Here is a 13,402-nt window from a genome sequence, read left to right on the forward strand (position 1 = left end):
ATAGGATTAATTTCACATTTACGTAAATTTATTGATGTACAGTTCAGTTGCAGTTAGGATAGGATAATGGTATCATAGCAAACATTAAATGGAAGTCCCCTTGCAGCAGTTGTGTTTGACGTCTCCCTCACTGTGCACAGTCAGCCGACAAAGTATTTTGACAGATGTTGGCTGTTACAAGTCTTAGGTGCAATTTGAACTGTGAAGATTTACTCCACCTCCTCTTCCGCATATGCATGAAGACATACATTTGTATAATAAAAATAGTGAAATGTGCCCAACGGTTTTATGGGAAGCGCATTGGTTACCACATCAAAAAACCTGAAACTACCGCCCACTTCTAAATAAAGATTCCACAATATAAAAATAACTGAACGGAGGATTTCACGAGATGGACTGATGGGCACAAGATGTTGCGTACTTCACAGTAAAGTTAATTTCTCATATATATACACACACACACACCACACGATTTCAGTTATCACATCATTGAGTCTGCTGAATATTTGACCTGGTGGCACGGAAGTCTGGTGGACAGACCAGGCGAATCCAGATGTTAGATGGGGAGCGGCATTTGGTGCTAGACCTAGTCTACAAGGTCTGCCATTGACAACTGGGGGAAGAATTTCCCCAGCATTCCAGGGGAGGTTTTGGGACACGGAATCTGGCCAGTTCATGTTCAAGACCGACGCTTTTGAAGGGTTTGATCCAGGCAGGCCGCTGCAACCCGCCCCCCGATAAACAGCGGGCAAAATTGTTGACTTGGAAAGTACAATTTAATTGTGTGGGGTGGTGTTGCAATGTGTTGTGAGTGGGTCGTACGTATGATGCCGCCTTATCAGCTTCACACACTGAAGCACAGAGGCGTACTGATAAATTACAGAAAACTGTCACGGACAGGTTTGTGTGTCTGTTTACTGTGGCTGACACACTGGCTTTTCCATTAAATCAATGAATTGGCATGGTTACTTTGGGGGAATATAGCATAGGGTTTGTTTATGGCCGCTTGAAAAGCGCCCTGCCTCCAAGCGGAGAAGAATCGTACTTAAGCTACCATGAAAATTGAGGTTAAAAAGACCAAGGAGACCAAATGTTCATAGGCAGTGTCTTTAAAAACATCAACATGTATTTGTGTGCGTGTATGTGAGTGTCTCGCGCCCTCAAAATAATGGTTTCAGTTGCATCAGGGACAGAACAACTTATCTTGTGTAATGTAGGTTCAGTGGAGGGCACTGAAGGGTACAAGAACACATTTAATGGACATTTCCAAATTCTGTTTACACACTGTCAAAATCTGCTGCTGTCTTTCACTTTTCTTATAATCTATGTCAGTTTTGCCTCATTGGCATCATCATAAAGACAAAGTATTGCCAAAACTCCCAATAAGTGACAGTAAAACACACACTCTATCATCTGCCACAGTCCCTCCCTCCCGCTCTCTCTTTCTCCATCATCTGCTGCTGAAAACGTTGGTTCTCAGCTGCCATTCCAGTCTCTCTTGCTCCATCATCTGCTGACTTGTCCTTTGATTGGCGGTTTCTTTTCTATGTCTTTACAGGACATTGAAATATATTCATCACCTTGTTAACCTATTATATACACAGAAGTACCTCTTTAGTGGGCTGCAAGCTTTTACTGTCGGTTACTGAATTCCCGGTTTCCAATAGTTGCCATGAAGCTGTGACTAAGACAGTAAGAGAGAATTGTAAAAAAAACAAAACAAAAAACACACACACATCTGCATCTTTTATAGCCCCTTCTCCCAAACACATGACATCCTCATGGGGCCTAAACTATCGCAGTGTATGCACAAGGATTCATAAAAAGGAGCAAAAATAAATGCAATGGAATCATGGTTTTTGTTGTGGTAAGTAGTCTCAAACCTCGTGTTGCAGTCCTCATGCTCCCTGGAGCTCCAGTTATGAAATCAATACTAAAGATTAAATTCACCAATGAGCGCCTGAGTCATTATTGGATGTTCCAACACAATGCATTTTTTCAAATTTAGATGTGTTTGAGATAGAAAAATGAAAATGTTACAAAGATCAATTCCGGAAAAAAAAAAAAAAAAGGTATAATCAAGAGAGTAGTCTTTACATTTTATGCACTTCTATAAAATAAACTAAATGATAGAAATCAATAACGCCCTTCAGACCCCGGTATGGCCCGGGCTACACCCGATGACACGTCAGCTCGTTTGTTTTCATGGCAACGTTTTGATAACCCTCAGCAGTCAGTGACTAGTGTTTAGTGGTTTGGATGAGATGTTCTTGAGAAAGCTGCAAGCAATCGTCCCATTCCCAAAAGACAAAGTTTGAATAGGCAGCGCACCAGCGGAATTAATTGTAGATCACCCACATTTTGGCGTTGCCCACGAACGAACACAGTCCTGGTCCTCATTCACCTAAAAAAGTGAAGGAAAATTTACGCAAACTGAAAATTTCACCCCAAGCGAACGCACCAGTGACATTCCAATCCACGGCAGTGCTGATTAAAATAGAAGCAGTGCTGTTCCAGTACATAACTTGGGGGAAAAAAAAAAAACCTCCTTGCTTTGATCACAGATGTATTTTGGTCCAGCTCAACAGCAAACCGCATAAAAAAAAGTTTGTCATAGCGGTCATGTTTAAATGCGCGGACAAATCTCCACAATATTAAGTTGCAGATCCAGCACCTCAGGGGCTTCAAGGTTTAGTCTTTTAAGAACAGTCAAATCATCCTCTCAGTCCATTCATTTATTCATTCTCTACATCCTATACTCAAGGTTTGGGGGGCAGGGGGACGACCCTGACCCGTCACCTGTCAATGATAAATGGTCTAAAGTTAAAGAGCACGTTCGCACCTTGTGGTTTCATAGTGCTGTACACTAAATAGCATTCACCCACAAACACCGACTGGGACAGAGCTGCCATGCAAGGCATTAAACAAGGCAGACGGGAGCAACTTTGGGTTCAGTGTCTTGTACAACGATTCTTTGGAGAAGTCGAGTGAAGAAATAAAATAAAGTTAGAAAATGAACCATCAACCTTCTGATTGGAGGGATGCCCTCTCTACTAAACTGAGCCATATCCATCAATTAACCACAGCCGCCACCGATACAGTAATTCATCGTCTGGACAATTAGGGTCTCCAATGAACCTACTTCATGTTTTTTGAGGTTAGAGGAAACTGGAGAACCCGGCAGAAAGGGGGAGAAACATGCTAACGCCACAAAGAAAGGCCACCTGTCAGAATCCAACCGTACCTGGAAAATATCAGGTCTTCCGTTTTAAAAGGTGATAAGATTCATAAAAGTTCTTGCTGTGTTATTGGGAAACAAACTCAGCTTTGATAGATACACGTTTAGCATTGGAAAAAATCAGCTGTAACAACGAATAAAATTAAGCTGGGCCACAAAAAAAAAAAAAAAAAAAAAAAAAATGACCCGACCTATTCTTCTAGTTATCTCGCTTGACTTTCAGTGGCATTGTGTGCAGTTTGCCAGCTTATATGTATCCATTTTTATTTTATTTTTTTTTGCCAAGTTCTCATCTAGTTGGCTTCAGTAACAAAGCAGTTAAAAAGAAAGTTAACATGTATACCCACAAAAAATGAGTTCCCTCTGGAGTTTTCAATCATTTTTTTGTTCAAATTCTGCTTGTCTGGCACAGACAAAGCTACAGAGAGCCAAAGCAGATGTTCCAGGAGTCAAAAAGTGAGAAACGCCCTCTTGAAGATCAGGGTCAAGTAGGTGATAATTCCCATATTGTGTTTGTGGAAATACAATCAGGACCACAAAAATAACTACTGCTCTCTGGTATGAATCCAGCAGGTTTTGTATTCAAATGAATAACATCTTATATTCACAGTGATTTATTTGATACATTTACTGGACTGTCAACAATATTTCAAAATGTGGATTTTCCGCATCCTCAGATATTTACTTTCAAACATGTACACAAACAAAAATTGTTTGCATTTGATGAGCTCACAGAGAATTCTGCCATTCATTTTGCTCACTAATAAATCACTGAGGATGGGAAGGTTGTGTGGCCTTTAGCATCCTTGCCTCGTGGCTAGAAGATTTTCTGATTTGATTCCAGTGGTCAATAAAAGTTCAAATCCAGATTAACCAGCCATCAAACTCATGGTGAGAGATATAACCGGAGAACACTCTTGTGCCTCTTGTGTTCTTCCGTATTTATTCTAGCGTGTCTGCTCGGATTTAAAGTGACCTGTTGTGTGAGTGACAAACACTTGACAAGAGCTAAACTGAAATCAACGTGAAACAGAATATAAGGAGTTAAAAAGGTCCAAGGTCTAAGTTAACCTGGATTCCTTTTTCCATTGCAACTCAATCTGCCAGTAATTGAAATTTCCATACTGAAATCCTCTTGACAATTTAAGCCACATACAGTACAAATTGTAGCTGCAGAGAAGTCAGGAGTAAAAGATACAAATTGTACATGTAGCAAAAAGCAGAAATGAAAAAAAAAATGACAGTAAGACATTTTTCTTACTCCTCGGAAAATGTTTTCCATGAGTCCAGTAGATGTTGACAAGGTATATGCACTGTGTTTGAAAGTCTAAATGCTGAATTTTTAATGCATTACCAATGAAACACTTATCTGACCTTATTTCATCATGTTGCCAAAGCCTGAAGGGGCTATTATTGCTAAAATTATGCCACTACATGAAACAGGTACTTCAACTGAATATGCAGCAAAATGTTTGTTTACACAGCTTTGAATATACTTGGTATAACCACTTTTCATGAAGATCACAACAGGGATCAATAAATGTTTTGCATGTTTTGAACAAAGCTGTTCCAGTTTTCCAATAAAACCAACTTTCCAGGTATGGGCTCCATTTTAGAATAGATGGATGGCATTTTTCTCCAGATGACCGTTGGGAAGCTACGAAAAAAAAAAAAAAAGCACCAAGTGGGGGTGTTGGCAAAAACCTGCACTGTTAAAACACCGGTATTCCTTGCTTAAGGAAAATGGCCTACCATTCATGTGAGGAATCAGTTGCATTTTGTTACAATTGTTTCAGTAAAGTGTGGTTTAAGATCAGTTTTACTAAACTTAAATCTTTGGTTTGATATTCCTTTCACTTGGAATGTCTAATTTTTCTCATTCAAGTTTGTATTTCACACCTTGCAAGTGTCAACCATGGAGCGTCTGCTTTGGATTATCTGCCATCTGCGCTCACTTGCATCAAAAGGGCCAACAACCATGGGAGAGCCGTCTGCACATTCAGTAGATATGATTCAGATATGACTAACAGTCACTGCACACATCCACAGATACTTTGTGTTCACAGCAGCTCAACATCTTAGTAAATTGTACTCAGCTGATACTCAGTCATTTTTGAACACATCAAAAAAAAAAAAGTGATTTATGGATTATCAGTCCATCTCCTTGCCTGACGCCGTTCCATTGTGCCCCAGTTGGCCAACCCACTCAATCCTTGAATCAAATGGTTTCTGCTATGTCTGCACAGCATCTTACTTTGAAAGAAGTCTGTCTGAGGAGGGACAATTTACTTCACAGCATCACAAGTACTGACATGAGGATTCAGTATAATTCAAGTTTTGCCAAATACTATGGAAACATGCAGCTGTACTGATCATAATAAACAGCTTTTCAAGCGCAGTAAGTGACTATTGCGGCTTAATGGCCGCAGTTTGGAGTGGATAAAATCTGACTCCGATTTTAATTGCGGAATTACAGAAAAAGGAATCTGGAAGGTCACACTTAAAAGCTGCCGCAGACAAAACCCATCGACTGAAAGAGACGCGAGTTTTGTCTTAATCCCCGGCTGCATCCCGCCGAGGTCCAACACAGCCAGATAATTTACAGCCTGCTACAGCAAACTGTGACAGCTACACTTCTCATTACAGGCAGAATTTATTATTGCGGCGGCGATTCCAGGTCAATTACCCATCAGTGCGGCTCCACCAATAAAACTGAAACATTTTTCATGTAATAAAAGTAAATTCCACAGCACTATAATGTTACAAATCGTTATTAAAGCCTCTCTGAAATAAAAAACAATTTACTATTTAGTGATGATAGAAATGTTATTCTTTATCGGGACAGGTAAGCTCAAGCCAAAGCTCTATCCACTTTCAAAAACAGATAAAAAATGATTTGTCCAATAAAATAAGATTTCTATTTCTTAAAAAGGAGCGAATTTAAGAATTTGGGTGCGGGCTGAGATACGCGGGTCTTGAGCCATTAGAGTAAAAATGAGTTTTAGAAAATTCTCTGTCAAATGCTGGACTTAATAACGATTATCATAATTGCAGACTTAAAACTGAAAGTCGGAAGAAAATCTTAGTTTTATTAGAACCTTGCCGGAGTGGCAGCGCGCTCCGGTCATCCGGGTCATTGAGTGTAAGGTGGTAATCTTAGTTGATCAGTCTTTTTCTAGTATTGGACTTACGACAATATAAAACGTGTTTGATGTTATAGCCTGTCTTTATGGTGAAGCAACAAAATCCACAACCAATTGATGATCTCCAACAAAACTGGAAAAAGTAAACGCGGTCAACGATCGATAACCAGAGCGGTATTGGGGCAGGGATGGTATTAGTTAGTGGTACGGATGTACGGGAACGGACCGTCCAGAAAGGGGAGCGGATGGTGGAGCCGTGGGCCGAACAGCCCAGGCTTTCGCAACGTCAAATCGCCAACATATCACAACCGAGTGTCAAAGGAAAAGCAATGGATTGAAGTAGCAGAGGCTCTGCAAATACCTGTTTAATACAGTGCAGAATCTAGTTGTAGTCTTGTAGCCTAGTATGAGACTAGGCTAAGATTTAAAAACTAGTCTTCAGATGGGAGATGATGGTTTTCCACCAATCTTTTCCGTTTTTCCGTCTTTAAATGTACGGGTAGCATAAGATTGAGGAGAAACTGACTGCAGTCGGGGGCCAATGCTTAAGATTTGCTGTGGAGCCAACGATCCACAGGAGACACAGCCACAGATGCATCTGCCGCTATTCTGCCAGGGGTGGTCTCCGTTTGCCCTTGCACAGCACAACTCTACATGAGGCTCAGTACTTTGTGGCAAACAGTCAGTGACATAATCATCGGGATGTAAATAAATATGTACTACACAATTTAATGTTCACTTTTTCATTGAAAATGCATCAACCTCAGGTCCAATGGCTCCATCAATGGTACAAAGGACATCCAGGGACATGGTGGGCCAAGGGATCTGCCAAATTGAGTTAAATAAGGCTTCTTTCTAAAGCCGCAAGAGCTTTTAAAAATGAGACCGCCGTGTCAAGTCAGATCATTTTCTGAAAACAGCTTCGGAGGAAGGGTGGGGGGGTTGGGGGTGGATGCTCAACCACAATTACGTTACTTTAAGATATTTTCTGTACAAATGCCAGAAGTGACGACAACAATAAAACAGAGCGAAGTTCAATTTTATTTGTAATGCTTGTCAACAGAAAGATTCTGAACCTGGAATATCTCCTGGTATCTACCTTTGAAACGCTCCAAACTAAGTGGAGGAAAATGTTAAAAAAATTAGTGCACTTATCTTTCACATATAATCTGTCACGATATAAAGCCATGATGTGACACTTTGTGTTGTGTATACTACACCGACTAACTGGATTGCTAATACACACATTGTGGTCTTTCCATTCAGGATCAATGTTACTGTTTAATAATATTGGAACAGCGACACTGAGAACTGACAAAGCGGCGGTTAACCAGGCAGGGCTCCAGGGATGTTGGCAGGTTTCATCTCTTTGGAGATCATCTAATGTCAAATGTTTTCTGTTCTTGGACCAAATGGTCTTTCGCATCGGAGGTCATGGAAAATAATAACCGAGAGCCTTGCTAAGATGATAAACTTAAGTTATAGTTGTAATATCTGCTTCTACCGAGATCGGTATTGGATAACTTTGGCTGTACCTGTTCTTTATGATGAAGACTGGGTCACGACCAAAAGCACACCGTCTGTTTCTAGTAAATCATCTGGACATTTTAGCCGCAACAACTTGACTGTACATTGTGAGGATATTTCAAAATAACATGCTGTAGCTCATGCTGCATGTTAATAAAAAGGACATCGAGTTGGACTCATGCTGCACGTTAATAAAAAGGACATCGAGTTGGACTCTGGGCTCATCCATGTACATAAAGAATGCGGGTAGTTGATTTATCACATTTAAAATGAAGGCTTGATCTGACAATTTCTACATTTCACACAAAGATGGAGTTCCATCCACTCGCAAAGTGATTAGGAAGACAAGTTACAGATTTATCTCTCCGCATTGTCTGAGAGCACAGGGTTAAAAGAACATTGAGACATTTTGTAAAACGAAATGCAAAATTAACATTTATCCTTAAACAACTGCAAAGTGTTTAGCAAAACTAGAGTAAAAAGTAAAATGGTAGCAAATGTCAAAGCTGCGATAAACGAAACCACTGAGGCAAAATACAATGTTAGCTAGGGCAAACTTATAGAAAGCTTTGCCAGCAGTCCATCTCTATAAACATTGTCAAGCGTGTCACATAACTTTCATAAGTTTTGCCAGATCACAGCAAGATGGGAATCTCATAAGAACAATTAAAAGCATGACGCTATCTTACTGGGCAGCCAGTAAAAAACAATAGATTGACCTGAGAGCGCAATTGACCGAGAGGCAAAATAGGAGAGCACAGCAGTCCGGAAAGTCATGGGAGGCTTGCAAGCCCCAGTATTTCAAAACGGACCCAATTTATTTGTAATCCGGTGACAGCAGCATTGGCAGTGATCAGATTTTAGTTCCTTAAAAGCAGTAAAAAAAAAAAAAAAAAAGTTTCAAAGTGTAGGACACAAACAAAATTACACACTGTTTATTCCACTGATCCTGCAGTGACGGGCACAGTGGTAGGAAACCCGCACAGACAAGGAAAACATACAAACTCCACACAGAAAGGCCTTCCTGTTGGAATCTAACAAGGAACCTTCTTGCAGTGAGGCGGAAGTGCCAACCACTGCGCCACTGTGCTGCCCAGAACAAAACCTCTCAGGACTCCTGGGCTGCAGCAAACAAATGGGTCTCCAGCTTTGCAGCAAAAAAAGCAGGCCTGTCAGATGTCAAAAGCCAGACCGTTCCACAAAGTTGGTGCACAAAAAAAGTCCTGTTCGACCTTGAGACAAGACTAGAACCCTGTGTACTCGTACTATAGTACTCATGTTCATCCAGGCACACACACACACAACTTCAAGTCAGATAGATGGTGCAATGCCATTGAGTATTTTATTGGTGAGAAGCAACACAAACCCCTGCTCTCACCTCAACAGGAAGACCGTAGAGAGAGGCCAGCACCAGAGGAATGTGTTCAAATTTACTTGCTCTGGTTAGAACACAGGCCGATGCATTCTTGACAGGCTGCAGGCCTTGGACACTCTTCTTAGGCAACCCGAATAAAAGGGCATTACAATAATTCAGAGGAGATGTCACAAATGCATGGATTAAAATTCCCGTATCCTTTAGAGACCAAGCAGAGCCGATCGCGGCGATGTTTCTAAGATGGAAGCGGGCAACTCTGGTGACCTGTTTAACACTTGGGTTGAAAGAAATCATGCTGTGGTAGTCAAGCGTACCAAGATTCCTAACTCATCCCTGCACCGAATACCGCTTTCATCCAAGGACAGAATAAAGTTATTGCAGGCCTGAACCGGCCTTGCAGGTCCACAGATAACCATTTTTTAATCTTGGCTGAGTTCAGAAGGAGGAAATTTACTGATAACAAGCGCTTAACACCAGCCAGACATCAAGTTCAAGTGTGTCCAATCCATTCAATGGATCCACGGAGTACCTTCATTCTGGACAGTCTGGTAAGAATTAACGAAAATTGGTTCAAACATGTGAAAAGGCAATCTGGAACAGGCAAACTAAATGCACTATTTAACAATCTCCAGATCTATCTTGGTTTCAACAGTTCCCATTTGGCATTATTTCTTAGATGGAAGAAACAATTTGCACAAGCTGGCCATTTTCGCTGGCAGGTGCCATTGCCTGGTTCAAAAAAATAAACAATACATTCACAAGCTGAGGGCCACAGAAGGGAATTGAAAATTACCTTGATCTGGTCACGTGGCAGTGGATCCCTCAATGTTTGTCAAGAAGACACTGAACCACATGGAGCCAATATCTGCATTAAGGTTTTTCACACCTGTTCTTGATGAGTGGCTCAACCAAATCTGGCCTGATTGTCCTTCAAACCCAGAGGGCCAGATCCTCATTATCTGTCTTACTTCATGTTTGAAAGATTCTCCATGCATGGAGTGAAACCTTTGGTTTCCACAGCAATGTGATCTATTTAAATATGTGTTTTGACTGTTTCTCTGTGTATTTGAAAAAGTGACATTTCCCACAGGATGATGGTGTGACGACACAACACAATTAATCCTATGATTGACATATAATTCCAAGGAAACAGAACAATCATGATTTTTTTGTCATTAGCCTAACAGTGCTTGGCAATAGCAAGCAGAGTCCGTGGCCAAAAGACAAGTATCTAATCGTTTTCTTCGTTCAACGCATTTCTTTTTTTTTGCTCAATAATTGTTCCTCTTGAGTTTCAGGATGTTACTCAGCATGCAAATTAAAAGAGATTGCTCTAAGTATTGCCATTTCAAATTGACCCGTTATTATGGAAATCAAGTTGTAGATGTCATTCGTCTTGTAGGGTCTGTGAGGTCAAACTAGTCCCAGCTAATAGTTCAGACCATTTTAACAGCTTTGGTAATTTTGAATTAAACACATCCAAGGTGCACAGCCTGAAACACTGTCAGTCCAATATTTTACGAGAAAGGCAAAAGGGTTGTTTTGTCAAACAGGCCCGAAGACAAGGTGGTAAGCTATTAATGTGGTTTGTGACATGGTTTCCTCCGAGTCGAAGGCCACGGTTATCCCACAGAAAAGTTTGTATTGGTTGCTGCAGGTCCCAAGAGTTACTGACCCGAGTAAAGGAAGTACAACAACATGAGGTCTTGTTTCAGAGAAAGGGGTATTATTTGAATCTTTGGGCATCAGCAGTAAGGTTATGAACCAAGCATTTTTGCCACTGAACATCAACAGAGTCAAAAAAGCGACTGCAACATTAAACAGTGATTTGTGTTTTGGCGTCCCGAACTTCTGGTCGAACCCGACGGGCCAATGCAATATTCCTTTGAACAATGTCCCATTAAAGCATTGACATGGGTTCAAGTTTTGCAGTTGCAAACCCCCTTGACACAACTGCCTTCAGAATGAACGGGAGACGGGAGAGGGGCATTGTTTGGGTGAAGGTTCTCTTTGTTCTCTGACTTAATCTGCTGCCACCATGTCCGCGTCTCTGATAAGCAGCAGAAAATAGGGGAATATGGGCATTTCGGCTGATATTAGAACGACGCGACATCTAGATCAAGACACATCATTGTGGCTATGACTCAAGATCATTTTTAGAATATGAGCCAAAATATCCCGATCTACCTGTGACCCAAAGGGTGACCTTTTTCCAGCACTTCCCACACCTCCTTCTTTTCAAACAGAAAATACGCACACACCTCAACACACTGCATCCATTAAGGGACTCGGGGATAAACGTTTCAACAAGAATTATAACGAGGATTAGCAATAGTTAGCCATTAAAATGGAGCATGAGCATTGGGTTTTAGCGGGTTTAATTCCCTAATAATAAGACTCTGTTCTCCAGATTTGAAATATTGATTTTCCAAAACAAACAAATTGAAACCAGTATTTGACAGTTGAGTGATGATTTCATGATTACATTTTGGTTTAAAATGTTTTTCCATGTGGCGATGGTACAGGTCTCACAACAACTTTACTGGAACTAAAAAAAATCCAGTCTAAAGTGATGCACAGTTTTTCGATGTGCAATGTTCAGTTTAGACACCTGTCCAGTTTCCCCAATTTTGTTGTATTCCTTTTTAATTTGCTAAATTTAGATACGTTTCCACAAGACTGTATTTATGATTTCTTTTCATAGTTGTGTCTCAGGCTTGAGCGCTTACTTGAGCACTGGTTAACATAAGCTAGTCGTGGATGCCATTGAAATCCAATATCAGGACAATTATGGTCTAAATAATTTAGAACCTATGAAATCTATTTCACATCAGGAATGAGGCACAGAAAGCAGAATGTCTGACAGCCTGAAAATTGTCCAAAGCAAAGAAATGGGATTACCATTGCAGATGATATTTGCAGATTGGTCTTAGAGCTTTTAGTCATTTTATCTTTTCAGTGGTTACTTTCCACTTCCCTTCCTTCTCTGAGCCATTTATTTGCTTTTATCTGTTTGCTTTATTTGACTTAAGATAACTTTCAAGATGACTCCAAAAATGCACCTGTCTAATGATTAGAAAACGACATCACACAGTGTTGTAATGAAGATAACGGAAATAGATTACAAATACAGTATGTCTATTATATATATATGTGTTATACTATATAGCGATAGATAGATAGATAGATAGATAGATAGATAGATAGATAGATAGATAGATAGATAGATAGATAGATAGATAGATAGATAGATAGATAGATAGATAGATAGATAGATAGATAGATAGATAGATAGATAGATGATAGATAGATAGATAGATAGATAGATAGATAGAGATGATTTTCGTTTGGTTAATGCAAATCTGTCAAGTGATACATATTTTCTAATGAATTTCCATCCTGCATCGCTTACAGACAGCAAAAGGTGAACTGACGTAATTACCAGATGAAGGGATGTCTGACCTGTAATGCTCGCTGAACACGAAGTGATGAAATTACAAAATCTGCTGACTTTCCGTCTTTGCCACGCTGAATGATACGAGCCCCGCAAACTCAAATTACCTTTATGATTTACACCGTGCCGACACGGGCATGAAATCAAAGCCTTCCACTAAATCATTAAGTATATTTCCTTTGCTGCAAATTTAATGAGCGGTCAAACCTGTCTCTACGAACTCCCTCAATTGTATTTTTTGCTGACAAATGCTGGAAAATGCATCGCCTCTGACAGTCTATCCCATTAGCAGGTTTTTGGTAGCAACTTCAGAGCCTGTGGGTGGCCTGCTGGAGAGTTGCTTTCTCTAGGTATCTACTGTCTTCTTTCCATGGAGACCGGAGTGCAACCCTTTTTTAGTCAGCTGTGTAGACAAAAAGGTAGAATGAGGCGCACCGAATAGAACTATGGCAGCACAACAGAGATGTTTTTGCAAAATGTAAATTCCCTTTTCAGAGATAATGAAAGAAAACACATCACTCCCTGTGGTGCAGTCAAAACAGGCCCAAATGAAGATGTGCACTATCTTTTTGCCTCTTGAAGAGCTTTCAGCGCCGCTTCTCATACTGTCTGAAGTATGAAAGGACAGTAACCGGATTAAAATTTCAGTAGCTAATTTAATTTGA

Source organism: Fistularia commersonii, chromosome 12 (genome assembly GCF_037954325.1).
Source record: "Fistularia commersonii isolate RoL2024-O1a breed Wild chromosome 12, RoL_Fcom_v1.0, whole genome shotgun sequence".
NCBI lineage: Eukaryota > Metazoa > Chordata > Actinopteri > Syngnathiformes > Fistulariidae > Fistularia > Fistularia commersonii.